Source organism: Schistocerca serialis, chromosome 1 (genome assembly GCF_023864345.2).
Source record: "Schistocerca serialis cubense isolate TAMUIC-IGC-003099 chromosome 1, iqSchSeri2.2, whole genome shotgun sequence".
In the NCBI taxonomy this organism is placed as follows: Eukaryota; Metazoa; Arthropoda; class Insecta; order Orthoptera; family Acrididae; genus Schistocerca; species Schistocerca serialis.
The window spans coordinates 967,079,606-967,096,143 of NC_064638.1; positions in this window are offsets into that span (position 1 = coordinate 967,079,606).

The following is a 16,538-nucleotide window of genomic DNA, read 5'->3' on the forward strand; positions in this document are numbered from 1 at the left end:
AGGCTACTACATCTTGTCTGAACTGCAGTTTATTGGTCTTGAAGCCCGTACTATAGCTTGGTTAATATATCTGTCTGAAGCAATATGTGTGAAAGCTTGCTGTATGGTCATGGAGGCCTCAGTTTAAACAAACGACCGAACTGACTCACAATTGTTTTAAAACATTACGGACCGCTGTTTTGCTGAACCGTAGATGTAATTGAGGAAGGCACAATGATTTAAAAAGAGCGTGTTAGGTGCTTCAAACTGAACGCTAAATCTCCCCATCTGTTCTGAACACGACTGCACAATCTTCGTTCTCCAGTCTTGCTCCTGGAACCTAATTTGATTTAGGAACGAATTTTATTACGGTTCGACTGATGGTGAAAGTTTTAACTATAAAAAATGGTAATTATTATGAACCTGGTGAAAGACGTGCGGATATATTATCGTTATCTGTACTTTTTCTCTAAAAATTGCAAGCCAGTCTAGTGGAACTTTAATGTCGTTATCATAAAATCCGATACGTACACGTGCAACTTGTATTATGAAAACCCTTATTCCGACATGTAGGTATTCAAACATTTTCTGGAAACTTTTGCTATCGGACATGTCACTAATCTGATAGAAAACATAACAGAAATTAATTAGTCTTTCTAGAAATCATGAAAAATCAATTCCCTGGTATCTGACTGCGAATTTAAAAATATGCTCTGATGTCTACTAACAATTACACTAAATTGAAACGCTCTTCCACCCAACAGACAATCTACCTCGTCTTATCGCTTCAACTGCAAGAATATTATCAGCAACGTCCTAAAATAACTCAAAATAAACACTGTGTTCCATGCAGAGTGCTATGCACGGTCACTACTACTGATGCAAGACGGTCCTTTTTTTATATATAGAAACTTAATTATTAGGAGGGGTTTGGTCAAGAAGCATTGATAAATGTGAAAAATGAAAGAAATCAATAGAAACTTGATTTACTAAATTCTGAACGTTGAAGATTCATACTGACAAACTTTAGTCAGACCGTTCTGTTCCTTGAACGATTTGATTAGCAAAAACATTAATTATTCCCCAATGCCTATAATTAATAATGGCGTATCTGGTCACAACAAAGATGTAAGTATTGCTTTCCATGCATACATATACAAATCTTACAAAATCGCTCTAGTGTGGAAGCAAGCAATAACTATGTGCAGCAAACAGGTAAATTACCAAAAATCCTCGATTAATACCAACATATCCTCTGATGCTACTAGCACTGTCAGGACAGGTTGGGATCTCTCCTGTTGCGGCTTCTCTCCACGAATCTCTGCGTCTCACTGTTCACTCGCTACCACTCGCGATAATAGTGTCTAATGTCACAGACTAAGAGATTGTGTATGTACGCAACAGCAGAATCAGTAAACAATAAAAAAATAAGGAGAGAGATATGAACGTTTAACTTTCAATGTAATTGAAGAAAGAACAAAGATGTAAAAAGAGCGTATTAGGTGCCGCAAACTGATTCCCAAATCACGCGTTGTTTTACGGACACTATTACAAAATCTTCATGGTCCACTCTTACTCCTGAAACCTAGTCTGATCCAGGACCAAATTTTATTACTTTTCAACTGATATTCCAGACAACACGTTCATAGACCTGATGGCTTGTTCCGGCCTCACCACCTCTCCACGGCCTTCCCACTATACAGGATTGTATTCCATTGCTTGTCGAGGTTTTCTCTGTGGTGACATTTGCAATAGGTGCTGTTTCCAATTATGCTTTCACTGAATAAGTTTTTCACTTAATGGTAGGATAACCCTACTTCTTTCCTTATTTCTTTTAATTTTTTTAAATTCTATCTTCTCTTGCGCAGCCTCTTACTCACTTAAGAAATTACATTCCTCAGTGTGGTGTGTGTACTGTAAGACCTTCGGTACACACACCAACAGATTATTTGACTTGACGCTCTAACGAAGTAGGCGAGTGTCAGAAGTATGTCTCGTGATCTTATCATGGCGTGTTTATCTTGTGCCGTTAGGTTAGACGATAGAAATGCCACTTGCAAACTTAGAGTAGCAGATTGACAGTGACCAACTTTAAACAGAACTTGATTAATTTTCACACACATTTATTAGAATAATAAAAAGCGTAACACTACGTAACTTGATTCTGGATGCAGTTTACAATTGACAATCTGAAGTTCCTTTGGTCTTGGTACGTTAATCTTATTCTCACATATCTCCGATACTTGACAAAGTGTCTATTCATTTATCTTTATGGCTATGTACAGGAATATGGTAATCTTATTAGGCGCAGACTGAAACTTGACTATATACTGGTACAGATAAATGCAGACTCGTACAGACTAATGCAGACTGACTAATCAGAGGTCTGTACACTCTTCACAATACCTCGCGCGTTCAGGTATCACTACGCTAGTGCGATCCGCGAGGAAAAAAGGTTCTACGTTAGCAGCAATCTCATTGGCTGCGTTACATATTAAAACACGGATCAGCGGAAGCAGAATTTGGTCCGTCTCTAAGGCAGCGCCATCTTATAGTGCGGAGATGGACGAGCGCTGCGCCTGCGCTGTTGTGCTTAGTGGGGCGCGCTCTAGTGGAAAAGTTGTGTACGCGCTGACTACGCGGAAATATGTACACAACACTCAGGTTTCAAGTTGTCTTGGATATTTTGATCTTAACGTCCTACATTCCGCTCCTTGTATTAGTGTGGTACTGGCATGACTTTATAAAATATCATTTGGGATTCTCTTCTTGTTTCACCCTTCAACATTATCCTTATCGTGCCACATATGTGTAAATAGTAGTTAATTATTTTGAAACTTCCTGGTCGATTAAAACTGTGTGCCAGACCGAGACTCGAACTCTCTGAGCACTTTCTCGCGAAAGTCAAATCTCCCGAGTTCGAGTCTTGGTCCGGCACTCAGTTTTAATCTGCCAGGAAGATTCATATCAGAGTACACTCCGCTGCAGAGTGATAATATCATTCTGGTTAATTATTTTATTCATGCCCTTCCTTCTTCAGAAGTTGTCAAATTCTAGATACTGGAGAGGAGTCACTTGTAATGTGTTATTGATGACAGCTTACAGGGTACTGTCCTGAAAAGACCATTGTCTTATGTAAGCAAGCATCCATGGGAACATTAACGAGTATAAAGCGTCTGGCATTTCAGTATTTTTCACAATTTCCATAGCGCTCTTCCTTGGGTCAACCAAACCAGTAACCTTGTGCGCTACCCTTCTTTGTATACATTGAATATTACCTATTAGTCAAACATGGTAGAGGCTATTTGGCACGAATATTTTGTACGCAATATCCTTTACAGGGTGACTGCATTAAGCCACCATCCTACCTTCTTTATCGAAATCATCCGCCTCTGTCTTACATACAACTGAGCCTATAGGATCAGTACATTTCATATCCACACAAATTGTTTCATCTAGGTATTTCTATGACTTGACTGTCTCGAATGGGGAGTTGTTGATATTTTAGTACAGTATTTGCGTCTTTGCGTATTGTGAAGTATGTGGTACTACGTTTTTGGATACTTGAAGCAATTTACAAAACTTTTCGCCAATTTGAGATGTGAAGAACTGACTACATATTTGAGAAAGTTTTTCAGTGTAGATAACAATGTTAAAAATCTCTGGTTGTTATTACCATTATATTTCAGACCATTAATATACAATGTGAATAGCTAGGGTCCGAAGACGCTTCCCAGGAGCACACCTCAAGTTACTCCTAACTGCTGTTGAAGATTATCCATTCAAGATAAAATGTGACTTGTAATTCTTCACTTTCTCCACGCGTATTTTATGACGAAATAAAACTCGGGTGAACAGCCTGGTATATGTGATACCAGGCTGTTCACCCGCGATTTATTTCGTCAAAATGTGACTTCACCAAAAAAGTCGCAGTAAAACTATGAATTTGGTTTGATAGCGCACACGATCGTACTTTCGTTAATAGGCGTTGGAGCGAAAAGAGACAATTGTTTTCCTGATGTTAATGAATATAACATTTACCTGCCAGCATAGAACCATGATTTTCACGGTGGCTCGTGAAAACCTGTAAGTGCTGAGCAACCTTTATAATATACGCGTAAATAGTTATTAATCGCATACTTACTGCCCTCCAAGCAGCCGTAGATCGTAGGTCGTCAGAGCACTAAAGAACAGCAAGCAATTGGAGGAAAATGGTACGTCACTCCCGTTTTTAGTAAGGTCCGTTTGCCACACGGGCACAGTTAAGGATCTACTACACGTTATCCGGTGCTGTATTTACACTTCCGTAATGTTCTTGGAAGCCATCTCCATACCAAATTTCATCGAAAAAAGTTGAGTGGTTCAGTCATGAATAGGTTACAGCAGCGGCATAGTCACACGCTGTAATTTTATAAATGTCAGTGTGGATTTCGTAAGCGGAGACCATTCTCACACTGTTAGTACAGGCATTCTAGGGCGCCATAGAAAAATGTGTTTCTAGTGCTACTGTCTTCCCCATGAACCATGGACCTTGCTGTTGGTGGGGAGGCTTGCGGGCCTCAGCGATACAAATTGCCGTACCGTAGGTGCAACCACAACGGAGCGGTATCTGTTGAGAGGCCAGACACGCGTGTGGTTCCTGAAGAGGGGCAGCAGCCTTTTCAGTAGTTGCAGAGGCAACGGTCTGGATGATTGACTGATCTGGCCTTGTAACACTTACCAAAACGGCCCTGCAGTGCTGGTACAGCGAAGAGCTGAAAGCAAAGGGAAACTACAGCCGTAATTTTTCCCGAGGGCGTGCAGCTTTACTCTATGGTTAAATGATTATGGTGTACTCTTGGGTAAAATATTACGGAGGTAAAATAGTCCACCATTTGGATCTCCGCGCGGGGACTACTCAAGAGGATGTCGTTATCAGGAGAAAGAAAACTGGCATTCTACGGATCGGAGCGTGGAATGTCAGAGCGCTTAATCGGGCAGGTAGGTTTGAAAATTTAAAAAGGGAAACGGATGGCTTAAAGTTAGATATACTGGGAATTAGTGAAGTTTAGTGGCAGGAGGAACAACACTTCTGGTCAGGTGACTACAGGTTTATAAACACAAAAGCAAATAGGGGTAATGGAGGAGTAGGTTTAATAATGAATAGGAAAATAGGAATGCGGGTAAGCTACTACAAACAGCATAGCGAACGCATTATTGTGGCAAAGATAGATACGATGCCCACGCCTACCACAGTAGTACAAGTTTATATGCCAACTAGCTCTGCAGATGACGAAGAAATTGAAGGAATGTATGACGAAATCAAAGAAATTATTCACATAGTGAAGCGAGACGAAAATTTAATAGTTATGGGTGACTGGAATTCGGCAGTAGGAAAAGGGAGAGAAGGAAACATAGTAGGTGAATATGGATTGGGGGTAAGAAATGAAAGAGGAGGCCGCTTGGGTCTATACAAGACCGATGTACTTGAGGGCAATATTATGGAAATGGAAGAGGATGTAGATGAAGAAGTTTGACAGAGCACTGAAAGACCTAAGTCGAAACAAGGCCCCCGGAGTAGACAACATTCCATTAGAACTACTGACAGCCTTGGGAGATCCAGCCTAACAAAACTCTACTATCTAGTGAGCAAGATTTATTCTACAGGCGAAATACCCTCAGACTTCAAGAAGAATATAATAATTCCGATCCCAAAGGAAGCAGGTATTGACAGATGTGAAAATTACCGAACTATCAGTTTAAAAAGTCACCGCTGCGAAATACTAAAGCGAACTCGTTACAGACGAATGGAAAAACTAGTAGAAGCCGACCACGGGGAAGATCAGTTAAGATTCCGTAGAAATATCGGAACACGTGAGGCAATACTGACCCTACGACTTATCTTAGAAGCTAGATTAAGGAAAGGCAAACCTACGTTTCTAGCATTTGTAGACTTAGAGAAAGCTTTTGACAATGTGGACTGGAATACTCTCTTTCAAATTCTGAAGGTGGCAGGGGTAAAATACAGGGAGCGATAGGCTATTTACAATTAGCACGGAAACCAGATGGCAGTTATAAGAGTCGAGGGACATGAAAGGGAAGCAGTGGTTGGGAAGGGAGTGAGACAGGGTTGTAGCCTCTCCCCATCGTTTTTCAATCTGTATATTGAGCAAGCAGTGAATGAAACTAAAGAAAATTCGGAGTAAGTATTAAAATCTATGGAAGAGGTTCGCCGATGACATTGTAATTCTGTCAGAGACAGCAAAGGACTTGGAAGAGCAGTTGAACGGAATGGATGGTGTCTTGAAAGGAGGATATAAGATGAACATCAACAGAAGCAAAACGAGGATAATGGAATGTAGTCGAATTAAGTAGGGTGATGTTGCGGGAATTAGGTTAGGAAAAGAGACACTTAAAGTACGAAAGGAGTTTTGCTATTTGGGGAACAAAATAACTGATGATGGTCGAAGTAGAGAGGATAGAAAACGTAGACTGGCAATTGCAAGGAAAGCGTATCTGAAGAAGAGAAATTTGTTAACATCGAGTATAGATTTAAGTGTCAGGAAGTCGTTTCTGAAAGTATTTGTATGGAGTGTAGCCACGTATGGACGTGAAACGTGGACGATAAATACTTTGGACAAGAAGAGAATAGAAGCTTTCGAAATGTGGTGCTACAGAAGAATGCTGAAGATTAGATGGGTAGATCACATAACTAATGATGAAGTATTGAACAGGATTGGGGAGAAGAGAAGTTTGTGGCACAACTTGACTAGAAGAAGGGACCGGATGGTAGGACATGTTCTGAGGCATCAAGGGATCACCATTTTAGTATTGGAGCGTAGCGTGGAGGGTAAAAATCGTAGAGTGAGACCAAGAGATACATACACTAAGCGATTCAGAAGGATGTAGGTTGAGGTAGGTACTCGGAGATGAAGAAGCTTGCACAGGATAGAGTAGCGTGGATAGCTGCATCAAACCAGTCTCAGGACTGCACACCACAACAACAACAGTACTTCTGTCATCTGTGACTTTCGAAAGACAGACGATACTGTTCGACACAGTCATTTAGTGAATAAAATACACAGTTACCGACTATCAGACCAGATTATTGACTACGTCAGAGATAGAATTCAACGTGGTTTTTTTAACGGATATCGACATTTGTGAATGAAATTTCAGTTTTACTCCAAGGGAGAGCTACAGGCCCGTTGCTGTTGATAGTTCCTAGAAGTAATTTATTTGGTAGCACCGGCAGCTACATGAAGCCATTCGCAGGTGTTGCTGTTGTCTATAGCATAGTTGCAACGCCAGAAGATGATAGCTATATTCCGGAAGAGCAGCAGAGGTACGATGGCAGGGTGAGGACTGGGAGTTGACCATGGTCGAAAATAAACTGTGACAGGACTGTGTTGTTTGGGCGGGAGGTTTGGTTTTGGTTGTGAGTGGCATTTGAGATGCACACTTAGCAACATGGTCTCAGAGAGAGAGGCCTCACGCAATCCTGTGGCGTGGGGGGCGTGTCGGCTCGTGTTTGCAGAGCACCCCCCACCCCCCCTCCTCCATCAACCCTGTTGGTGAGGTAGCAGCCCCGATTTTGCTCGGCCGTCCGGTATGGTTGACCTCTGGCCAGCTGCATACAGAATTAAATTTGATATATTGACGTATCAAAAGGAAGTATACTAGGTCGCTGAAAGTGTGAACATTTTTAAGGGGTGTACAAGTGATATTTTCGATGGAGAGGTGGGCCAAGACTATTTAAGGCGATGAACATCTTGCTTTAGGGCAGTGAGACATGGTTGAGGCATGATCTGTGCTGTACAGCAGAGTATTCGAAATGTGTTGGTGTGAGCCTGAGCGGTGCTCCAGCCACGTTCGTTTAGGCAGATAAAAGTTTTTCGTGTCGTCAGAAACGGGACAGAATAGTACATCACTGGTCTGGACTCTGAATACTTTTTAGCTAGCTGATCCGCTGAAAGTGTGATTTTGGTGTGAAGTCAGTTTGGGACTTCGATTCTGTGAACTGAGATTGTAATTTGACTCTTTTTCCCTTATCTGCACTCGTAGTCTTTTTTCCAGCTATTTTAACGCATTTTATTTTTAAGGGCAGAGTTACCTAATCGCTATGGTGGAATCTCGAGTCATTTTCTAAACCACTTAACAGAGTAGCTGGTATCACCAGCCTTCGAATTAAAGAATATTTAAGTATTGTGTTGTGGCTAGTTATTTTGCACCTATTCTTCTTCTTCTTCTTCTTCTTCTTCTTGCGTTAAGGCCTCTGTAGGACCACGAGTAGTTCCTTCGTGGACTTCATTTTCCTCTACTTCTCCCAGAGCCTCTTCATTCTTTCCCTTCTTCTCCTCCCGCTCTTCCCCCGAGATCTACAGTGTCCTTCTCTCCTGTTGGCTCCATGGGTGACACTAATCTTTCCCTGTATTCTCCTCACTCGTTGATCTCCGGCATATAGGTCGGTGTATATTTGTTCCTCCAATTTTCCTCTCCTTCGACCTTAATCCCCAATTCAAACTAGTCCGTCCGAAGTTCAACAACCCACTTGGTTCCTGTCCTTCCCCTAGTCCTCTCTGTTCTTTCCCAAACTCTCTTCGTCATTCTTTCCGTGCTCATCCTAATGAAATGTCCAGCAAACCTCGCTCTTTTGAGTCTGATTTCCCCGGATCTTGTTCTCATGTTGCGGTAGAGTTGTTCCCTAGGTCTTCGCATCCATCTCTCTCCACCTCTTTTGGGACCTACTATTTTTCTTTCTTCTTTCTCTAGTTGTTCCGCCCCATTTCTTCCTAGTGTCTTCGTCTAGCATATAATACTGCATTCCTCACCGTTGCCTTTTAGTGGCTTACCTTTGCCTCTGTGGATATATTCTTTATACTGTATATCTCTCTTGTCATACAGAAGGCTGACCTCATCTTCTTTATCCTCTGTGTTATTCCCTCGCCCGCATCTCGTGGTCGTGCGGTAGCGTTCTCGCTTCCCACGCCCGGGTTCCCGGGTTCGATTCCCGGCGGGGTCAGGAATTTTCTCTGCCTCGTGATGGCTGGGTGTTGTGTGATGTCCTTAGGTTAGTTAGGTTTAAGTAGTTCTAAGTTCTAGGGGACTGATGACCATAGATGTTAAGTCCCATAGTGCTCAGAGTCATTTTTTTTTGTTATTCTCTCCTTGCTCCTGTTTATTCCCTCCTTGCTCCTTTTCCTTCCTGTTATAAATGCTCCCAGGTATTAAAATTTGTCCACCATTTGCACAGTGCCTTCCGGTATTTCCCAGTCTGCAGTGGTATTTAATGTCTTTGTCTTGTTATAGGCGATCCTCAGTCCCACCTTTCTTGCTACCTTACTTAGGTTGTCGACTTGTGTCCCTGCTTCTTCTTCCGTACACTTACCAGTGCTATGTCGTATGCAAAGGCTAGGCAGTCAACTTGAGCCCTGTTGTCCTCTTGTCCCCCACATGTGTCTTTGGTATTCCCATTCCCTCGTTTATTGCTCTACACTGCCTCATCACTTCGCCCAGTACTGTACTGAAAAACAATGGTGACAATCCATCTCCCTGTTTAACACCAGTCTTGACCTCAAATTCTCCTGAAAACGCTCCTCTGAATCTCACCCTTGCTCTTGTGTCTGTCAGAATTTCTTTTATGAATTCTTGTGTAGTTCCATCTAGACCTCTGTGCTTTAGTATCCTAACAAGTCTGTCTGTCGATGGAGTCATGTGCCTTTGTGAAGTCAACGAATTTTATTATTGTCTGTTTGTTTTTTAAGGTCCTATTTATTATGAGTTGCTTCAGGATAAATATCTGTCCTATACATCCTCTTCCCTTCCTGCATCCTGCTTGGTCGTCGCCAACTGTACTTTCTACATATTCTTCTACTCTCTTAAGCAAGAGTTTTGACAGCACCTTGTATCCGACCTCTGCTAGCGATATTCCTCTGTAGCTTGCATTTTTCTTGTCACACTTCTTATGTATTGGTACTGCAGTTGCATTCTTCCATCCTTCTGGCAACTTCTTTGTTCTCCAAATCTGCTGGATTATATTGGTCATGTTGTCTATTGCTTTGTTGCTTCCCCACTTTATCATCTCGGCTGCTATGCCATCTTCTCCAGTTCCTTATTATTCTTTAGATTGCTTATGGCATATGCGAGTTCATCCCTGGTCGGAGGGCGTGGCTTTCTCTTCTGTGTCAGTCCCCAACTCCAGTTCGTCTTCAGGTGGTTCACAGTTCAGCAGGTCGTGAAAGTACTTTGCAAAAATCCTACAGTTCTCCTTCACACTAGCAGCCTGCTCCCCTTTCACATCACTTGAAAACAGTTCTCTACCCTTGTATCGAATCACTATCTTTTTGAATTTCCCGAAAAAGTGCCTGCTGTTGTTTTCTTGAAGTTGGTCTTAATCCCGTCCAGTACCTGCTAGATCTTCAGTCTTCTGGTCCATCCTATTGTTCGGGCCGCTTCCTTTCTTGCTCCTAAGAAAACTTCCAATTTTTCTGGGTTCTTCTTGCTGCTCCAGTGTCTCCAGGCTTTCATGCAAGTCTCTACCGCTTCCTCATTCCTTGTTTCAGTTTCTCTTCTTCCTTTCCCCATAGTTCAGCCTGTTTTGCCACATTTCGTTTCAGGTCGTCCCATTCACTGAATGATTCAATTCCTTCCTCATATCCGGATCGACTGTGTCTTAATTTTTTTCTATAATTCTTCATGTTTCCTGTTTTTCTATTCGTCTGTGGCAGTCTCACCCTGTTTGGAATCCAAGGCACTTAACTTTTGTAACATAATGATCCGATTCTATTCTTGTGTTCCTCCAGACCTTTGTGTTAATAATCTCTTTAGTGTTTGTCCAGCTGGTTGCTATGTGGTCAATTTGGAATTCCCCAAGGCGTGTGCATGGGTTAGCCCATGTCTCTTTCTTACTCGATTTGGCCCTGAAGTGTTGTCGTCAATCTCATTTTGTATTCTCGACACAGTTGTACTGGTCTTTCTCCATTTTTGTTTGTCCGCTGGTGTGCAGGGTACTCGCCCACTACTCCTTTATGTTGCTTCTGTCTTACAATCTGTGCATTATAATATCCTACGAGGATCTTTACATGTCTATATGGTATGTTTTTCAGCGTATCATCTAGCTCCACCCAGAAACTGCCTGCAACTCTCTTGTCTTTTTATGTCTATATGGTATGTTTTTCAGTGTGTCATCTAGCTCCTCCCAGAAACTGTATGCAAATTTCTTGTCTTTCTTGTTCTTGTTACTTGTATGTGTATGTCCATGTAGTATTGTATACTTTTTCTTCCCTGCTTGAAATGTCAGTGTTGATATCTTTCTGACCTGCTCTTCATTTCAGGTATGCCATCGTCGTTTCTCTTGTCTGCTATGAACCCTGTACCAAAGCCTCCAGGTGCATGTCTTTCCTTTCCCACTGTAACTCCTGGTTTCCCTTTCAGAATTATCAAGCCTTCTGACTCCACTGTATCTTCTCCATTGTATTTTGTTTCTTGCATCGCAAGTATTCCATTGTTTCTCTCTTTCATCGCATCTATTACCTGTTCAAGTATACCAGTGTTAATCATTTTCTGTACATTTATGGTTCCAATTCTGAAAGACATTTTAATTTTAACCCTCTTTGAGGCTCTTGGGAGCTCCGACTCTTCCCTTATGCACTTTTGACAGGTCTCCCAGTATTCGAATGCCTGCTTGCGTCGACCTTGTTCAGCGGGGCGTTGTCCCTCTGGGGTAATCTCGACTGAATAGTGTGATCCATTCCATGAGCAAAAAAAATTTTTGTTGGGACGGCTCTCGTCCGTCCAGTTATTCTACTGAAGTTGTTACCTCTAAGATGAGTTCCGGTCGCCCCTGGAATGGGGACACAGACGCCTTTGGTAGCCGCCCCTAACGTGGAATATAACCAATACCTGATATGTTTCAGTTGGTCTTCCGCTACCTCTGCCGTTGGGAAGTGATGTTTTCTTCCACCTTCGAGACCGTTGGCCGGGCTTCGCCTGTAATCCTAGGTAGGGTTCTTAACTGGGTACTACCATCCGGAGCCAGATGAACCCCTCCTCCTTCCTCATCACTTGCGAGATGGGCCCCAAGCTAGGTACCGGCACTGTAGAAGGGCTTCGCCTGTAATCCTAGGTAGGGTTCTTAACTGGGTACTACCATCCAGAGCCAGATGAACCCCTCCTCCTTCCTCATCACTTGCGAGATGGGCCCCAGGCTAGGTACCGGCATTGTACGAGTTATTTTGCACCTATATAGAAGCTATTTACACTTGTCTTGCTGTCTGATAGCAAAATTTTATAATTTTTTAAAGCCAAAACACCTCTAGAGGACAAAACTACGAATTAATATCCCCAAGAATTGACAACGATACTCGGTGTAAGTTCGTTCGTATTTACAGTCTTCTTATGTCGCAAGACGTAAATTATTGAGCATAAATAGGCGAAAAAACCAATTACTATTCCATTGCGCTACTGGCGATGAACTACTGGAAACTGTAACTTCTTATAGTAACAGTCCAGAGTGAGTGAAATGGAATAACCACATAAGGGAATGCGGGCTGAACTTCTTTGGAAGAATCATAAGGAAGTATGGTTCAATCACAAAGGGAATAGTTTAGAAAACACAAGACCGTTCCCGATTATTGTTCATCAGTATGGGACCAAGTCGGAGTAATAGAAGCGACGGTGGAGATCCAACGAAGAGCAGCTCATTAAGTGTTGTTGAAATGTTTAAGAAATTATAGTTGTGTTTGTGGATGACAGTAGCTGTAATTTCTCTGTTTTAAAAAGTCTGAATATTCAAGATATGTTCAGTAAACCATATAAAAATCAGTAGTGTCATATCTCAATGAGAAACTTGAAACTTTCAGCACTTGACAAGAGAATGGAGAGGAACTGTGGCCCAAGTTTGAAAGAATCATTGACCGTGCAGTGGATAGGTATGTGCCCAGTAGAACACGTCATATTGGGAGAGATCCTCCGTGGTATACAAGTCAATGTAAAGAACATTTTAAAGAATCATAAATTACTGCATAATAGATGCAAAACAAAGAATATGGCTACAGATAGAGCGATGCTGAATGAAACACGTTTGGTCATCAAGAGAGCAATGGCTGTAGCCTTCAGTGACTGCCGAGCAGGGTGTTGTCGTATAAACTTTTGCAAATCCCAAAGAAATTCTGGTTGTATGTAAAGGCTGTTAGTGGCACCAAAGCTAGTGTCCAGAATTAGACAGAAAGCGAACGTTAGGGTAGCAAAGCAAAGCCTGAATTGTTTTAGTTTCGAAATCCTTTGTAAAGGAGGTGTATTGCCCAAATGTAATCCTCGCACCAGTGGAAAGACGAGTGAAATAATTGACAGTGTCAATGATTTTCCGAAATAGTGTAATCTATTGTAGATCCTTCGAACTAAAAACGGTGACCAGTAGTTGGAAAAAAATATATGTAACACCTGTCTACAAGAAGGTTAGTAGAAACTATCCACAAAACTACCGTCCAATATCTATCACATCGCTTTGCTGTACAGACTTAGAACACGTTCTGAGCTCAAACATAATGAAGTATTTTGAACAGAAAGACCTCCTCCATGCCAACCAGCATGGATTCCGATAACATCGATCACACGAAACTCAATTCGCGCTTGTTTCCCATGACATACGGAACACTTTCGATCAAGGTGTTCAGGTAGTTTCAGTGTTTATAGATTTCCGAAAAGCCTTTGACTCAGTACTAGACCTACGCTTATTGTCAAAAGTATCATCACATTTGATATCAAGTGAAATTTGTGACTGCATTGAAGACTTTCTGGTAGGAAGGCTGCAGCGTGTTACCTTGGATGGAGACTTATTGTCAGATGTAGAAGTAACTTCGGGTGTGCTCCTGGAAAGAGTGTTGCAACCCTTGCTTTTCGTGTTACATAATAATGACTTTGGAGACAATAGTAACAGTAACCTGAGAATTTTTTGCAGATGATGCAGTTATCTATCACGATGCCCTGTCTGAAAGTAACTGTATAAATATTCATTCAGATCTAGACAACATTTGAAAGTGGCGCAAGGGATTGACAACTTGGTTTAAGTGTTCAAAAACGCAAAACTGTGCACTTGACAAAACAAAAGAGCGTAGTATCCGGTGATTATTTTATCAACGAGTCACTGTTGGAAACGGCCACCTCATATAAATACCTAGGTGTAACACTTCGTGGGGATATGGAACAGAATGATCTCATGGGGTCAGACGTAGGTACAGCAGGCGTTAGACTTCGATTTATTGGTAGAATACTAAGGAGGAGCAGTCGGCATATAAAGGAGATTACATACAAAACACTTGTCTGATCGGTTGCAGAATATTGCTCAAGTGTGGGATCCATATCAATTAGGACTAGTAGGGAATATCAAACGTATACAGAGAAGGGCAGCACGAATGGTCACGTGTCTGTTTGATCGGTGGGGGAGTGTCAAAGAGATTCTTAAAAACTCAGCTGGATGACCTAACTATCACCAAAATAGTCTACTATCGAGGTTCCAGAAACCGGCTTTAAACTATGACCCTAGGGATACAATATAACCTTCTACGTATCGTTCACATATGAATCGCGAGGATAAAGTTATCATAATTACAGCACCCACAGAAGTATTCTAACAATCATTCTAACCGTGCAGCATACGTGAATGGAACAGGAAGAAACGCAAATAACTGGAACTATGTTTAGCATAAGTATGGGCAACGAAACAATTTCGACCATATTCGTACGGATGAGAATATAAATAGTAACAAATCAAAAGCCTCTAACGTGGATTTTTAGTGTGAAATATCCATCATCTAGGTTGTTAAAATGGAGATTAAAATTAGAAGAATATAAACACGAGATTATATATAAGCCAGGAAGATTAAATACCAATGCAGATGCCTTAAGCAGAATAAGGCACAACCATGAAGATGCACAGGCAATCGAAACCCAAGAGCTAGTTGGAAGAATAACTGATGACACTGAAGCAAATGAACACACCGCAGAGCTAAGCGAGGAACACAAGGCCGACATTACGACAGAAGTACATGAGAATCTGTTAGGTGGACATCAAGGAATACATAGGACATTGGATAATTTAAAAAGATACGGTTCATGGAAAGTAACGTAAAAAGATGTTGAAGAGTGTAGTAGAACATGTGATAAATGCCTACGGAATAAATTTACTCAGGGGAAAGCAAAAATGCCATTAGTTTTTACGGACACAGCAGAAAGAGTGTTTGAAAAACGTTATATGGATGTAATTGGGCGATTAGACATAACCACGGAAGGGAACAGATATATTTTGATGTTTCAGGCCGATTTAATCAAGTTTACAGTAGCAATTCCAACAGAGATACAAGATGCGGACACAATAGACCAGAAGTTCATAGAACAAGTTATTTTGAAGTTTGTTATTCTTTCAGTATATTTGTCAGATCAAGTATAAAATGTTGTAAGTTAAGTGTTCAAGAGAATATGCAAATTATTAAGGATAAATAAGATACAAACTACCGCATTTCAACTGTAGACAAATGGGGCACTGGAACGAACGCACAGGACGCTAGAAGAGTATTTAACGCACTTCGTCAAGGAAGATCATAGTGAGTGGGACAAGTTGGTATCGTATAGCTGTTTTTTATTTAATACGACACCACGTAGGAGCACAGGGTATACCCGGCTTGAATTAATTTTCGGAAGAACAGTGAACCTACCAGGAATATTGCAAATGGAAGCAGCCACAATAAGATATGATTACGACGACTATGTATACAAGTTCAAAACTATGATGCAAGAAGCGCATCGTGTAGCGAGAGAAAAAATAAGTGAGAGGCCAAAGAAATAAGTAAGGTGCATTATGACAATACAGGGTATCAGAGTGTTTTTCAAATAGGCGACAGAGTACAACTGCGTGACGAAACAATACGGCAGGGGAGATAAAAAAAGTTAGATTCTCAGCTCAGAGGCCCATATGAGATAGTGAAAGTGGAACTTCCCAATGTAATCATAAAGACGAAAAGGCGACAGGAATTGAACGTGCATGCAAATAGATTAAAACCATGTTACTAAATGCGCTAGATGGGTAACATCAACATTTCTAATGCAGACCAATCAGTATGGCGTCAATCCTAATGACGTGGATTCGAATTATCATCAATGGATGGTTGATTTACAGTTTCCACGGGCAAAGAAATACGGCCGGACTTGTGAAGATTAATCATATAAGAGCATCACCAAGAATATTTTACCATCACAAAGGTGACGTTGAAATTACGAGTACAACATGGAAAATGGTAACATATGTAAATTTGAAAACGTTAGATGACAAATTGCACGCAGGAAAAAGATTAGGATTAAAAATGATACAGCAGTGCAAAGAGAGAATGGAACAGTTAAAGCATTAGTCAAGTAGAGTGTAATATGTTGAAGAACGGGTTTACGCACCATATAGAGCAATTGAATGAAACCAAGTTCCTCATAAATCAGTTAACCAGACCAGTGAGAAGGCAAAACAGAGAAGCTCAAAATTTTGTAGGGGAGATAGGTAAAATTTAATTTGTAACTTTAGAAGAGGCAAATGCTTC